The 12,567-nt window shown below is 47.0% G+C and overlaps 1 long non-coding RNA gene across 4 annotated transcripts in view; it reads left to right on the top strand.

The window, feature by feature from the left end:
• The window catches only part of LOC110356114 (uncharacterized), a 157,608-nt gene that overhangs the window by 43,664 nt on the left and 101,377 nt on the right, over positions 1 to 12,567 (top strand). For all 4 annotated transcript variants that reach the window (XR_010466417.1, XR_010466416.1, XR_010466421.1 and 1 more), the window contains one exon: positions 9,294 to 9,401. This is a non-coding gene — a long non-coding RNA (uncharacterized LOC110356114). The remainder of the gene's footprint in view (positions 1 to 9,293; positions 9,402 to 12,567) is intronic.

Here is a 12,567-nt window from a genome sequence, read left to right as displayed (position 1 = left end):
TTTCACTTACATTTTAATGTAATTATAGGTACAAATTGCTCACATTTGGTCTTATGAAGCCCTGAAAAGTTATGTCTCATGAGTCAGCATGTAATTTCCTTCTGCACAAATTGCAGAATTATGCATTGAAGCTAAGTACATTGAATAATGGTAATTTACAATTGAATTCCTATGGATTTACATATTACAATCACATTAATGCCAAAGGAATCCACAATATTGTCAAATAGGTTAATAATGGTTACTGTTAGCACAGAGAATGCCAGTGGAATTAATAATGATTAACCACTTACTTTAAATGTATGCAAAATTATGCAGCTACTTTGAAATTGTGAACATTCCAGCCTTTGCTTTCCATGACATTTTTGTGAAGTGAAATAGATGTCTGCGTTGTGGAGGGTTACCCATACACAACTCGGGCCTTTCCCGCTTGCATCTGAAGGAAATTTGGCACTCCTGAAGCTGCAGACTTTCTCCTCCTTTCCCGTGTACTTCCTGCCACTCGGGCCCGCGGTTCTGCTGCCTGCTCCGCTCGTCTTTCTCGTGGCTTTATTGCAACACCCAACGCTGAACTGGCGGTCGCATGCTTGCTCGTGTCTGCCATCCTAAACTCCCTTTACATCAGCTCTTCGCTGCCGACACCACTGTCCACAAAGTCCTGTAGGAGACTCCCTGTGACTTTGAACTGGCTCGTGGATAACCTGGCTGGCTTCATTCTAACCTTGCCCAAAATTCAGTTTGTCCGTAGGGAGCGTCAGAGATAAGCAACCCAAACCAGATGTTGACAGATGGGTACTACTGGGCAATAGAGCCTTAAATCTGGACACAGCACACTCTGTGCACTGGGTGTCAGCTTGGGAGCTTTGAGTGGCTGTTTAGCCCAGTGTCCTTGGCCTCAATAGAAACTGTCCTGTCTGCAGAGGGGATTGGAGCTCAGTTCCACAATGAAATACCATTAATCCACCTAGTACATGGGCATGTTCAGCCTCACACCCAGCTCAGAGGACAGTAAGGACCCTTCCTTTGGGGCCCGTGCCCAGGAGGGCAGCAGGGTGTGAGCCGGGAGCAGGGGCTCCCGCACGGGGAACCAGCGCTGCCGTGCTGGCTGCGCGTTCCTCACTCCTCCGACGTGCCCGTGACACAGCGGTGGCGTTCGCTCCTTGGCTCTGGGTACTCACACGTGCCGAGGCAGTGACATTAAACTCGGTTGTACTGTTTTGGGAGTTGGTGTGGCAAGCCTTGTTTAGGTCTCTTCAGAGAGTGCAGGTAACACGTTCTGGAGCGCGTGGCGGAGGGAAAGAAATGGCACTGCAAATGGATCAGGCTTGTTATTTGTACGGTCATTAATATTTAACTGCTCTTTTTTACAGGCTATTACCACTTGAATTTGTAGGGTGTTAAAGCTTTCCTCCTTTGGATGAAACATGGATTTGATCCTGGCAGACGTGAAATGTGCTCTGGTTTCATTTGCTGCATCACAATGTCCGTAGTGCAGTTGGGGCACGCTGGTAACTGAACGGCATTCAGCCTGGGCCTTGGCAGCCCGGGCTTTGCGGCCGGCTTTGTGTTTCACCCCCTTTAGAATCATAGAATCACTTCACTTGGAAGAGACTGTCTGGATCAGGGTCCAGACACAACCCAACTCCAGCACTAAACCGTGTCCCTGCTTGATTCGCTCTGGAGACAACCTCGTGCAAAAGCTTGGAGGGGTTGTTTGGTGTGCTTTTTTCTGGTTTTACCCCCTGCTCAGCATGAGTTAATGGTATTTGAGCTGTAAGAGTGTGTATTAATGTTTCACTCAAAGGAGGGACTGATTTGGCTAAGTTTTTCAGCCATTTGAGAGTGGGTGGCCACAGCCACAAAACAAACATTGAGACTTCTCACCTGCTTTTGAAAAGAGAAGGAAAGGATGAACCTGGAGACGTTTCTTCCTGCGCCTTCAGGGCAGACGATGCGACGTACGAGTGCCCTGCTGCCAGTGGAACAGGGAACGGAGTTAATCTGTGACGCCACCTGGTCTCTGTATAAGCAAATAACTAATAAGCCAGTTCCAGAAAGCAGCGGGTTTGCTTTCTTCACCAGGAAAACAAAAGCATGCTTAGGCTTTGATTTAGGACAACCTTTGATGAACAGGAACGGAATAAGGAAGAATATTCTTGCAGTCAATTTGCACATTTTTATGGGATCTGTCTAGAAGGTGGCTGCGCCGGGAAGATAAGGATTCTAATTTTGTAATTGAGTGCACTCTGAAAAGACAATTAGGAGCTAATGTGATAAGTAATTGTAAATTATAACAGCAGAAGAAACCTAATTCACAGTCCTGTGGAAACTGCATTTGTGTATTCAAATGATGCATCTGTACTTTTATTGCCCCTGCATGTACATTTATTTAATAAAGCTAGAGAAATATTTCAGTACAATTTTTATTTAAAAATCAGGAATCCAAGAAATGCTGGGATGCAGATGCATGTCATCCTCACGCTGGTCTCGGTGCAGTTCTGGAACAGCGTTTGGGGGACAATGATTTGGCAGCTCTGATGGTTTTAAGGAACTGTACAGGTGTGGTGCCTGGTGCCTCTGGTTGCGTGGGGTTTGCAGGATCTGATCTGTGTCTCTTTGGCAGCAATAAATGCCCAAGTGGGTGGAGGGCAGGAGGAAGCTGTAGTGTCTGTGTTATGGCAAGAGAAGGGCGCTGGGGTCTGTCTGTAGATGCTTACGGTGCAGGTTACAGTGATGGCTCCAGCGCTCTGGAGCTGCAGCCTCGCGCTAAGGAAGGTGCTGCTGTGGTTACGGTGCTGCCTTATTGCCTGGCAGAGATGTGCGCGGTTCCTTGATCCGCTCTGTGCTTTTGCCTGGCTGCAGACTTTGCACAAGGAAATAGCACTTCTTGTCAGTGGAGTAGGGATAGTGTTTTTACACTGCCAGGGCAACCCCGATTTCCAGAGACCCGAGCACGGTGTGCGCAGGGCGCGGTGCCGCGGCCGCTCCAGCGCTGTCCTCCTCAGCGCGGGCTGCGCGTCCTGCCCGCGGTTCTGCCGGGGGAGCAGCTCCCGCTGCGCTGGCTGCTGCAGGCGGGCTGATCGCCTCCCGGAGCCCCGTCGCTCACGGTCAGAGCTGCTTGGCTTTGGAGAAATGTCGTCAACTTTTCACTTGCTATGGGGTCTTTATCTAGGAATCACTTCAGGACCTTTTGTCTGTGGTGCTGCTAACCTCATTTAAAGGAAATATGGCTTTAAAAAATACTTCAGTGTTTTACTATGCTGATCTTGATGAGCTCAGTGTGGCTTCTCTTGGGGATCTTACTATTACTATTACTTAGGACTTACTATTACTAAGGACTTCTTATTTCCTTGGACTTTATTCTAACATAAGTGGCAATCTGTCCTTCATGACGTAAAACTATTGGGCTGGTTTTAAGTTTAGAAAGAACAAATATTTTGAATTCCTGGGCTAAAAGGACACTTTTGAAAACTTAGACTGTTTTCCACGTGTTCTTGTAACTGCAGTTAATGGAATTTTCTTGAGCCATCCTTGAATCTCTCACTGGTTATATAGAGTTTGAAATATCTCTTATTTGATCCTTGTGATAACAACAGCTCTCTGAGCTTCTAGTAGCAGCAATAACCGTATTAACACCACAGCCTTTTTCAGGGAGTATTAATCAGATATTTCAAAAGTATTTTTATTACGGAACTATCATAATAATTTTAGTTATAGAAGTGAAAGACCATGTAAGTGGAAATTAAATACTTATCTGAATGACTTAATGTTAGATTTGGGAAGGGGGCCGTGAGAAATTCTCTTTGTCCATTGAAAAGCAAGGAGGAGTGAGACCGCTCTGCAGTTGTCCCGTGCCAGCAGCCACTGCGCTGGAATCAAACTCGGTTCAAAACCAAACCCGTTCTTGGGTAGGGAAGAGGGGAAACTGAGTTTATCACTGAAATCAGCCTAGTGCTTCCATCCATCAAACCTGTCATCCTCCTTCTCCATTTCCCCAGTCTATAGACTGAGAGCAGCGCCAGATACAGAAGTGCCAATTTAGCAGGTGCTAAACCTACAGTAATATTGTGTATCAGCATTTTTTCACTTGATAATAAAACTTGAACGCTAGTGGAAGCTGCGAGTACATGGAGACTTTAGTGCCACCATAAACCAGCATTGTGGGAAAACAGCCCTAAGCTGAGGATGGATGAGCAGTTTCAAAGCTGTTAAACTGAAGCTCAGAACAGGCCAGGGTGGGAGATCTGCACAGAATCCCTCATCTCTCAGGTTTTGACGATATATGGGGAAGGACTGTTGTGATTTAGTTGAAAATGTTCTGCTGTGGTGCAATTTGTCATATGAAGCCAAACTTAGTGGGTATTGCATATAGTTCCCTATTCCCCGCTCACTAAACTGGTATTTACGGGCGGTAACTGGCCTCATACCAGGCGGTTTTCTCCAGGTCCCACCTGAACCGGACTGAGAAACAAACAAGTCTTGCAGTGTGTTGTTGCTGACGTGACCCGAGGTCCCGTGGGTACCCGGCAGCCGGGGCCGCCGCCTGCTGCCCTCCCAGCCGCTCTGGCCTGGCGCTGCTCCGCGCTGGTACAGCCTCTCTTGACTCTGGACCGCTTTAATTACGTTCAGTTAAACATCTCTCGCTTGAAGAAACCCCAAACTCTAGATTTATTTCACTGATGAGAAGAATTGTGAATGTCATCTAAAAATGATGCTGAATCAGATTCCTCTGGGACATTTGTTTCATTCAGAGCTATCCAGCTTACAGGCGCATTGTTTATTATCCAATAACAACTCTGTTATTTCTTTCTCGAGCAGGTAAAAGCCTGTTGGCAATTCTGTGCTGCTCGAATTCCTGTCACGTTCAGAACCCCTTACAGGAAGTGGAAGTGCCAGTGTGAGATTAAGCATCAATGTTTAAAAGCTTTTAGGTTTTGTGAGATACTGCAAGCCATGATTCCCGTGAAAATATACGTATGTTGTTATACATGTGTGCACATATAAATGTATATGTATTCATAAGGAATACATAAATTATCTTGTGAAGCTATATGTGAATATGTATACATATATAATTAAAAGGTCATGGTCAGGGGTTGGTTGATTCCCACATTGCTTTCTATGCTCAAATTCCTAAACCTATTCAGCTACCCAATTACTATGAAACTTTTATTCTTTCCTACAGAAATAATTGCTGGAGACTTATCAGTAAGAATATGAAGCAGCACAAATTACCTTCAGCCTCCACAGGGGCTTTGATGTGCGGTGTGTTTGGAGTCGGTGCTCCCTGGGGGCTGGGATGGCACACAGCTGGGTTCCCTGGGGCTGGGATGGCACACGGCTGGGTTCCCTGGGGCTGTGCTGCTGGGATGGCAACAGCTGGATTCCCTGGGGGCTGGGATGGCACACGGCTGGGTTCCCTGGGGCTGTGCTGCTGGGATGGCAACAGCTGGGTTCCCTGGGGGCTGGGATGGCACACAGCTGGATTCCCTGGGGGCTGTGCTGCTGGAATGGCACACAGCTGGATTCCCTGGGGGCTGTGCTGCTGGGATGGCAACAGCTGGGTTCCCTGGGGGCTGGGATGGCACACAGCTGGGTTCCCTGGGGCTGTGCTGCTGGGATGGCAACAGCTGGATCCCCGGGGAGTGGCCACCAGCTGTTCCTCTCACAGCTTTAAAACACAAACATTGTCTGGTGAGCCAGCAGAACCTGCCGATAGGCTCATTACCCAAAGCAGGAGTTACCTAATGCAGAAGGTGGTGGACTCCTGGCTATATTAAACACCGAGGAGAATTTCAACTGCCCCCACCAAAAACAAGGAATTTGAACAAGTCTTTTTCCCATGGAGTTCAAAGAATGGGTTTACATTTCTAATAGCTTTAATTAAAATGATGATTTCTCAGGGTGTTTTAACAAGTGCTATCAATCTCCCATGCAATAATTGGCTGTCTGCTGTGCCTCAGACGGGAGATCTTTTTTCCTTGCTCTTCACGTGTTTTCAGTGGTCCTGTGTAACAAACAAGCCCCTTGTGCCAAGCTGGGAGTCACCTCTGGTTTTTAGCAGGGGGGTCTTCTGTTGCCTGTCAGTTGTCAGCAGACGGGAGCTCTGGGCTGCTGCTGGCGTGGGGGCCACTGAGCGGGTGTGAGTGTGTCGTGTTTTCTGCTGGGTAAAAACACTCATTTGTGTACCTGTCATGATCCTGCTGTGAGAACAGAAAGTACATGTGGTCTGAAAAACTGACCGCTTATCAGGCTCCTTATGAAAATCAATAGCAGACATTATGGGTGAATCTTTGAGGAAGAATCGCTTGTGTCTATTTTTTATTTATTCTATCCTTTACACTGCACTTGAAGCAAGCTGCTCTGCTTTTCAGCGGGTGACTTTGAATAAACAGTGTGGGAGAACAGAATGGAAAGCCCCATGCTCTATCTCCAGCCGTGTCGGCGTTGCGTGGGTGGAAGGGAGGAGGGCCCTCCAGGAGGCCCCATGTCCGCGGGTGAGGGGGATCCCGCCCTGCGTGGGGTCACCGGGCTGCTCGGGGCGTCTCCCTGTCCAGCAGGCGTTCTTGATTCCCTGAAGAACAAGAGAAGAGTTTCCTGGGAGCTCTTTGCTCCCGAGATCCAGCGCTGGGAGCCTGAAGGGCTGGGCTCCTCTTGAAGTCATTTCGTTCAAGTGTCGTTGGAGTACTGCTAGCAAAGGGGTTGGTTTAATTTCTGTTGGCTTTACCAGGACCGTGATGGAGTACTTGGAGAGTTACAGTCCCAGTGGTTCTGTCCTTTGATCTGTGTAACACAGCACCCATCCTGCCCGCCCTTCCTCCTCGCTCTGCAGTGCTGCGGAGGTTACAAATTTGAAGTAGCTTTAAAGGAGTGAAAAATAAGCTAAACCGTGAAAGTCAAAGCTGTAAGGTGTGTGGGGGTGTGCTGGTGGGCTTGGTGTGGGGCTTTGGTTTGTTGGTTTTTTTTTTAAAGCACTAGAGATGAATATATTTCTAGAAGGTGTCATGGAAAGACCCCATTGGGCGTGGGGCTGATGTAGCGGAGTTGAATAACATGATTAGAGCTGGTAGCGCTTTGGAGGCCCGTGCGGGAGCTGGCAGGCAGGGGGCATCAGGAAGGCCCTTTAGTCTCTTACTTTAAGACCACGCAGCTAAAGTTTCCTGGAAAACGTTTTCAGCACGGTGTGAATTTCAGCGCTCTGCGATTCCTTGGGCTGCTCGGAGGGTTTCTGTGTGATTTGGCTCCGGTGGTTGTTTGACGTGTTCTCCCGCTCGCGCCGAGGGCCGCGCGCTGGGGTGGTCGGTGCTCCGGCGCTCGTGCGACGGCCGCGGGCGCGTCCCGAGGCGGAGCCCGTGCTCTGCCGTCGGCCGGCCGCGTGCCGCAGCAGGGCTGGCTGGTGGGAGCGCTGAGCTGGTTGTGCTGGCAACAGCAGAACGGCAGGACTTTTCCAAACCGTGAATCTGTTTTGTTGCTTGAAGTTCCAGGCCACAGAGGGGGGGAAAAAGGAAAGGAAACAATGAATAAAATGCTGTAGGTGACAACCGGCTATTCCCTGCTAACGCAGATTTACGTTAACGTAGTTTAGTTTAATAGGGTTGCTAAATGTCAGCCAATTACTTCTTGATATTAGTGTTTTAGCACTCCAAACATAAATTAGGGTGTGTTAAAATGTGAAGCTCTTGAAGGGCTGTGCAGGTTATTTGTTCAGGGTTTGATGAGCGCCGGTTTGGTGCGCGCATCTAATTATAATAATCACAAGCACGAGTGTATGGAATGTTCCAGCACGTGAATCTCCAATATTGAGTAATTCCTTATAGAAATGAGGCAGCCCGTATGGGTGAACAGATGAAACACCAATAAACACGGTGAAACAGAGCAGCTGTATGAGTTACGCCAGCGGTTCTTCACTACTAATATTTACTGTCCATGAGGAGAGACAATTAATTTGTTACACGCCTCAGACATTCCGGGTACTAAACACAACGATTACACTGGAGCCTGAATCGCCAGAGGTATTGCTGTAGAAAAAGATGTTGGTTTAAGGCTGTATTTGTGGATAATGATGTAGTGTTGGTTGGAACAACCATGATGGGAGCGTTAGATTGCTGGCCTGGTGAACATCAGCCAAATAACGGAGCAGAATGTTACTTTGACAGTGCTCTCTGCAATAACTCTGTTTCTATTGTTCCAAATAATTGATGTATATTGAATAATTTCATGTATGGTGTATGGCAGCTGGAGACAGACAGTTGCTTATTATAGTCTGATTGACTTGAAGTATTCATTCTAGATGACACATGCGATAGCTGGAACGTAAGAACGCATAGGTACTGAAGTGTTCATGAATGATTTCACTCATTCGTGATGAGGTACTTAAGGCAAATATAGTGGATGGGTACACAGACGCTTGGCTGTATGTAAACAATAAGAGATTAGTGTGTTTCAAGTGTTTGTAAAACTTTAGCTTTGTAACAAGGCCCAATACCTTACAACATATAAGATATGTATAATTTTAAGATGTCTGTTACCCAAGGTGACGTTTTGCAGATGGAATTGGTTGTTCTCAGTAAAGAAGTGGAACCCGGATTGTTATTTGCAGGCTCTGATAGGCACTGATTTCGTAGCATAAAGACTGCTTGGTTACTCGGGATTTGTTACTGGTTAGTTAAAATACATTGCATGGAAAGGTTGATCTGTCCAAAGGATTGGTGAGTGAAGTAGATGGAAGTGTATGTTTTATCAAAACTAATGAAAAGCAATGGCAAGAGAACCTGCAGCGAATAATTTTTTCGTGAAACTTTCTTTTTGTTGGTAACTGTGCTGCAAACAGATGGCGTTAGTCTAGAATGCATTTGAACTTGTTCTTGTAACTTCCCGAACAATTCCTCGTTGGGGCGCGCTGGCAAGCTGAATGCATTTTGTGTAACTCGAGCGGTTCCGCTGTCTCGGCTGTGTCCGCAGAGACCCCGCTCCCGGAGCGCCCGGGCAGCGTCTGCGCTCACACCCGGCTCGTTCCCTGTGCTGTTGGCCAGCTTGCTGTACATAGGTGGTACTCGTGTCTGAGGGCCACGCAAGGGTCGGCAGAGCAAAAGCCATTAAAGTTGATGCGCAGGAGGAGGAACTCCTTTATTTCCATCCTTGGCAGATTTCTCCCAGGGTGAAAGCAGGAGAGCGTTCAGACTGGTTCTCATGTGCTCCTTATAAGGAAATCCACATAGGGGAACTCTTTTATCTCTCTATATACAGATATATCTATCTATCTATCTATATGTTTGTTTGTTTTTTCCCTCCAGTTCCATTTCCAAGGCCACTGGCTGCTCCTTTGGTAGCTGTTGTGATGGATCACCCGCGGTCCTTCAGACATCCCGGCCCGAGCGGCACTGATGAGACTTGAGAGCAAGGTATGTGACACGAGCAGTAAATGCACAGCGGCTTCTGGGGCAGCGTATGGCAATGGAAGCGTTTAACTGACAGTGCTGTCGGTAGCACAGGCCCCAGGGGGTTTCCAACAAAGGAAATATTCCACAAGACTTTAGGAAACAAAGTCCTATTCAATTATTCATATTTTCACCAGATCTCTATTTTTTGAGAACGGCATAAATTGCTTGATGCAGACTTGGTTTATTTTTGAGGATTTTTGTATGATTACTTCTGTTTAAAGAATGTGAGAACCACTGTTTGAAACTGTAACTGCTGCAAATTCCAAAAGGGTGAGGGACTGCCTGGAAGTCAAATGGAGCTGGAAACTCAAATCCTCTGGCAGAATCTTAGTTCTCATGTCCATCATTAGAATTGACCTGTAAATAGCTTGGGGCAAACAGAAGGGAAATAAAGTTTTTCCCGTATGTGCTAGAATGCACACACATAATTCAGGGGGGTGATATATAGGCTGGAAAGAGAAGTCGGATATCGCAGGATACTAAAGTTTTGGGGAAAGAGAGAAGCGAGATTGAAATGATACGGTTACCAAACCACTGTGCGCTGGTACGGCTTCCGAGCACCGTGGTCCTGCATCACCGTCCATGTGCTTTGTAGCTTCCTTGGCAGTTTTGACAAAACCAGCAGCTGAAGCAAAGTTTCATTCTGTTAAAACGACTGGCTTTTTCTTGGCTTTGCTGTGCCTGGTGTCCTTGTTTAAAATGCATCATCTGGAACACAAAGCTGTTGTGCTTTTCTGTTTTGCAATCTCATTTTACAAAAGAAGGAAGTTTGAGGATTGACGGTTTTCAGCGTGGACGTGAGGAACAGGAATGGTTCTGGAACCACTGTGGTACTAGTAGATAATCATTAGGAAATGCTGCATGTTGGCCTTGGTGATGGGTGTTTCCTGTAGGAGTCCGTGAGTTTACTTACAAAGGGGGTTTCTTGGGAGACAGGATGTGAGGAGAAAGGTTTGCTTGAGATGGCAAATGCTTGTTGTGGCCTTGAGTTTCCAGACTGACCTGCTGTTGCATTTACCCGATTTTTTGTTGAGAAGGAGAAAAACCTGAGCAGTCCCAGCTGTGGAAGGCGCTGGTCCCGCTCCTGATGGAGGTAACAGGGCTTTCTTGCCACCAGGAGGGAGTCTTGGCGCGACCTGTCCTGGGTGTGCAGGCACTTCTGTGCTCCCTCTCCTGGAAAATTCAGGCAGCCTTGGTTATCCCCAGGAGACAGGAAACTCCAACAAGGAGAGACATATGTTAACACTATCTGGTTTAATATAATCTTTCTGTTATGTCTTTTTCCTACTGGGAGCATAAACTATTTTGAGTACGAGCAGGCTCTTTGTTTATGGCGCACGGCAGGGAGAGCAGCGTGTCAAACAGACGCGGGGGCCGCGGGGAGCTCTAGGATGCGCTGCAGCAGCGGCGGAGGGACCCGTGGTGGCACGGCGCAGGGCGGCAGGAGAGGCGCGCGGGAAGGCAAAGGAGAGGTGAAGAATGGAAGAGGATGGATAAAAGCGGGAAGGATGGGGCAGAGGAGAGAGAAAAAGTTCAGAAGCAGCATTGAGAATGTTCTGGGTGAACATCATAAGGTGTTGCTGACCAAATAGTTAATTATTTATTGTGAAGGCCGTGGTCTTCACTCCCTTCAGCTCACGTTCTCCTCGAGAACAGTGTCCTGAATTAATGCTCAAGCCCACAGGCCATAATTAAATATGGAATCTGGCCCTCGTTCAGATGAGTTTGATCCCTCTGCCTGAAGCACCAACGTCTGTGAGGTCAATTGGATGTGATGCCGTTGTCATACTTCTCATGCCAGGCACCGGGGAGAAATGGTGCATTGTTTTTGCTTGAGGTATCTGTTACTTGTGTGACTGGTACTTACATTTTACATACAGACAGCATCATAATCAACTTTCATTAAGGCTAATGCTGACTGTTGATGTACTACAAAGAGTTTTTTGATTAAATTTAGCATTTTGGATAGGACATGATAATTATCTGGTGTTGACATTCAATTTTGTAGACCTGAAGTTTACAAACAAATCCCACATCTTTGTTAGTTGCATTAGCAGTTGAAACACCCTCCTAAATCAGTGTCTGTGTAAATGGTAAATCTCTGCAATCAATCTTCCTTTTCTTTAAAAATAAATCTAGGCAGGATTTGCATAATTGGCCATGCTTGATAAAAGTCTGATGTGTAATGTTGTCTTTTAAATGCACTGCTACCTGGAATCACGGTGAAATGTCAACATGCAGGAGGTAAACAGAAAACAAGCGTTTAGTGGAGGATGCAGCTGATCTCAGGAGGTGGGAAACGGCGTCTCGTGGTGGTACAGTTCGCAGTGGCCTTACGATGCGAAGTGGCGCTTGCACCATGAAGGATGCGAGAGAAAAGGACAGAGCTCAGTTGCATCAAAAAAGCTTTAATTTGTACTGAACTGTGAAGTGATACTTTCACTGAGAAGTTCTTTTAAAACTCAGTGGGGTGACACAAATGAGTGTTCTTTGTTTTTAAATGCGTGGAGCTCGCTGTATTGGGTTGGGACGGGCTCCGCATGCTGCAGTCTCGTCGGCAGGAAGCAGATTGGAGAAATCCTTTTTACCATTGGAAAATTTTTTCTCTAATGCTTTTTCCCTGTCCAGTTCCAAATGACCCAACTGGTAGGTTTTCAAGACTGATTTAGTATCTAAACTCATATTATGTAGGTATTAAATCTCTCCTTGAACTTCTGGCTGAGCAGCAGAATTGAGTCACGATTCCCATGTATTAAAAATTAAAGACCTGGTTTCCTTTGCAATTTCCATCTGCAGAATTCCTGTCAAAGTTCTGCCTTTTTATTTTTTTTATGTGAAACTGGGGTTATGAATGGATTTTGTATCTAGTTAATGATATTTTCAGCAAGAGCCTTGCCTGAGTCTTTGAGCCCGATGTCCCAACTCCGATAGCGCCGGTGTGTTCGGGTGGGCACGAGGAGCAGCTGGCGCCAGCAGCAGCACCCAGCTGGCAGGCAGGGGGCAGCTCGGTTGTCACGTGTCAGGCCGCAGACGCGTTGCGTTCCTCACGGGGCTTTAGTGCTGGGTGGCAGTGCTGCTGACATGTGGGATTTCTGGTGGCTTTTGTTCCTCCTCCCTGCGGAACTTC

The sequence above is a fragment of the Columba livia genome, chromosome 15 (assembly GCF_036013475.1).
Source record: "Columba livia isolate bColLiv1 breed racing homer chromosome 15, bColLiv1.pat.W.v2, whole genome shotgun sequence".
Lineage (NCBI taxonomy): Eukaryota > Metazoa > Chordata > Aves > Columbiformes > Columbidae > Columba > Columba livia.
The sequence above is the reverse complement of the archived record's forward strand: the minus strand, read 5'-3'. Positions and strand labels throughout refer to the sequence as shown.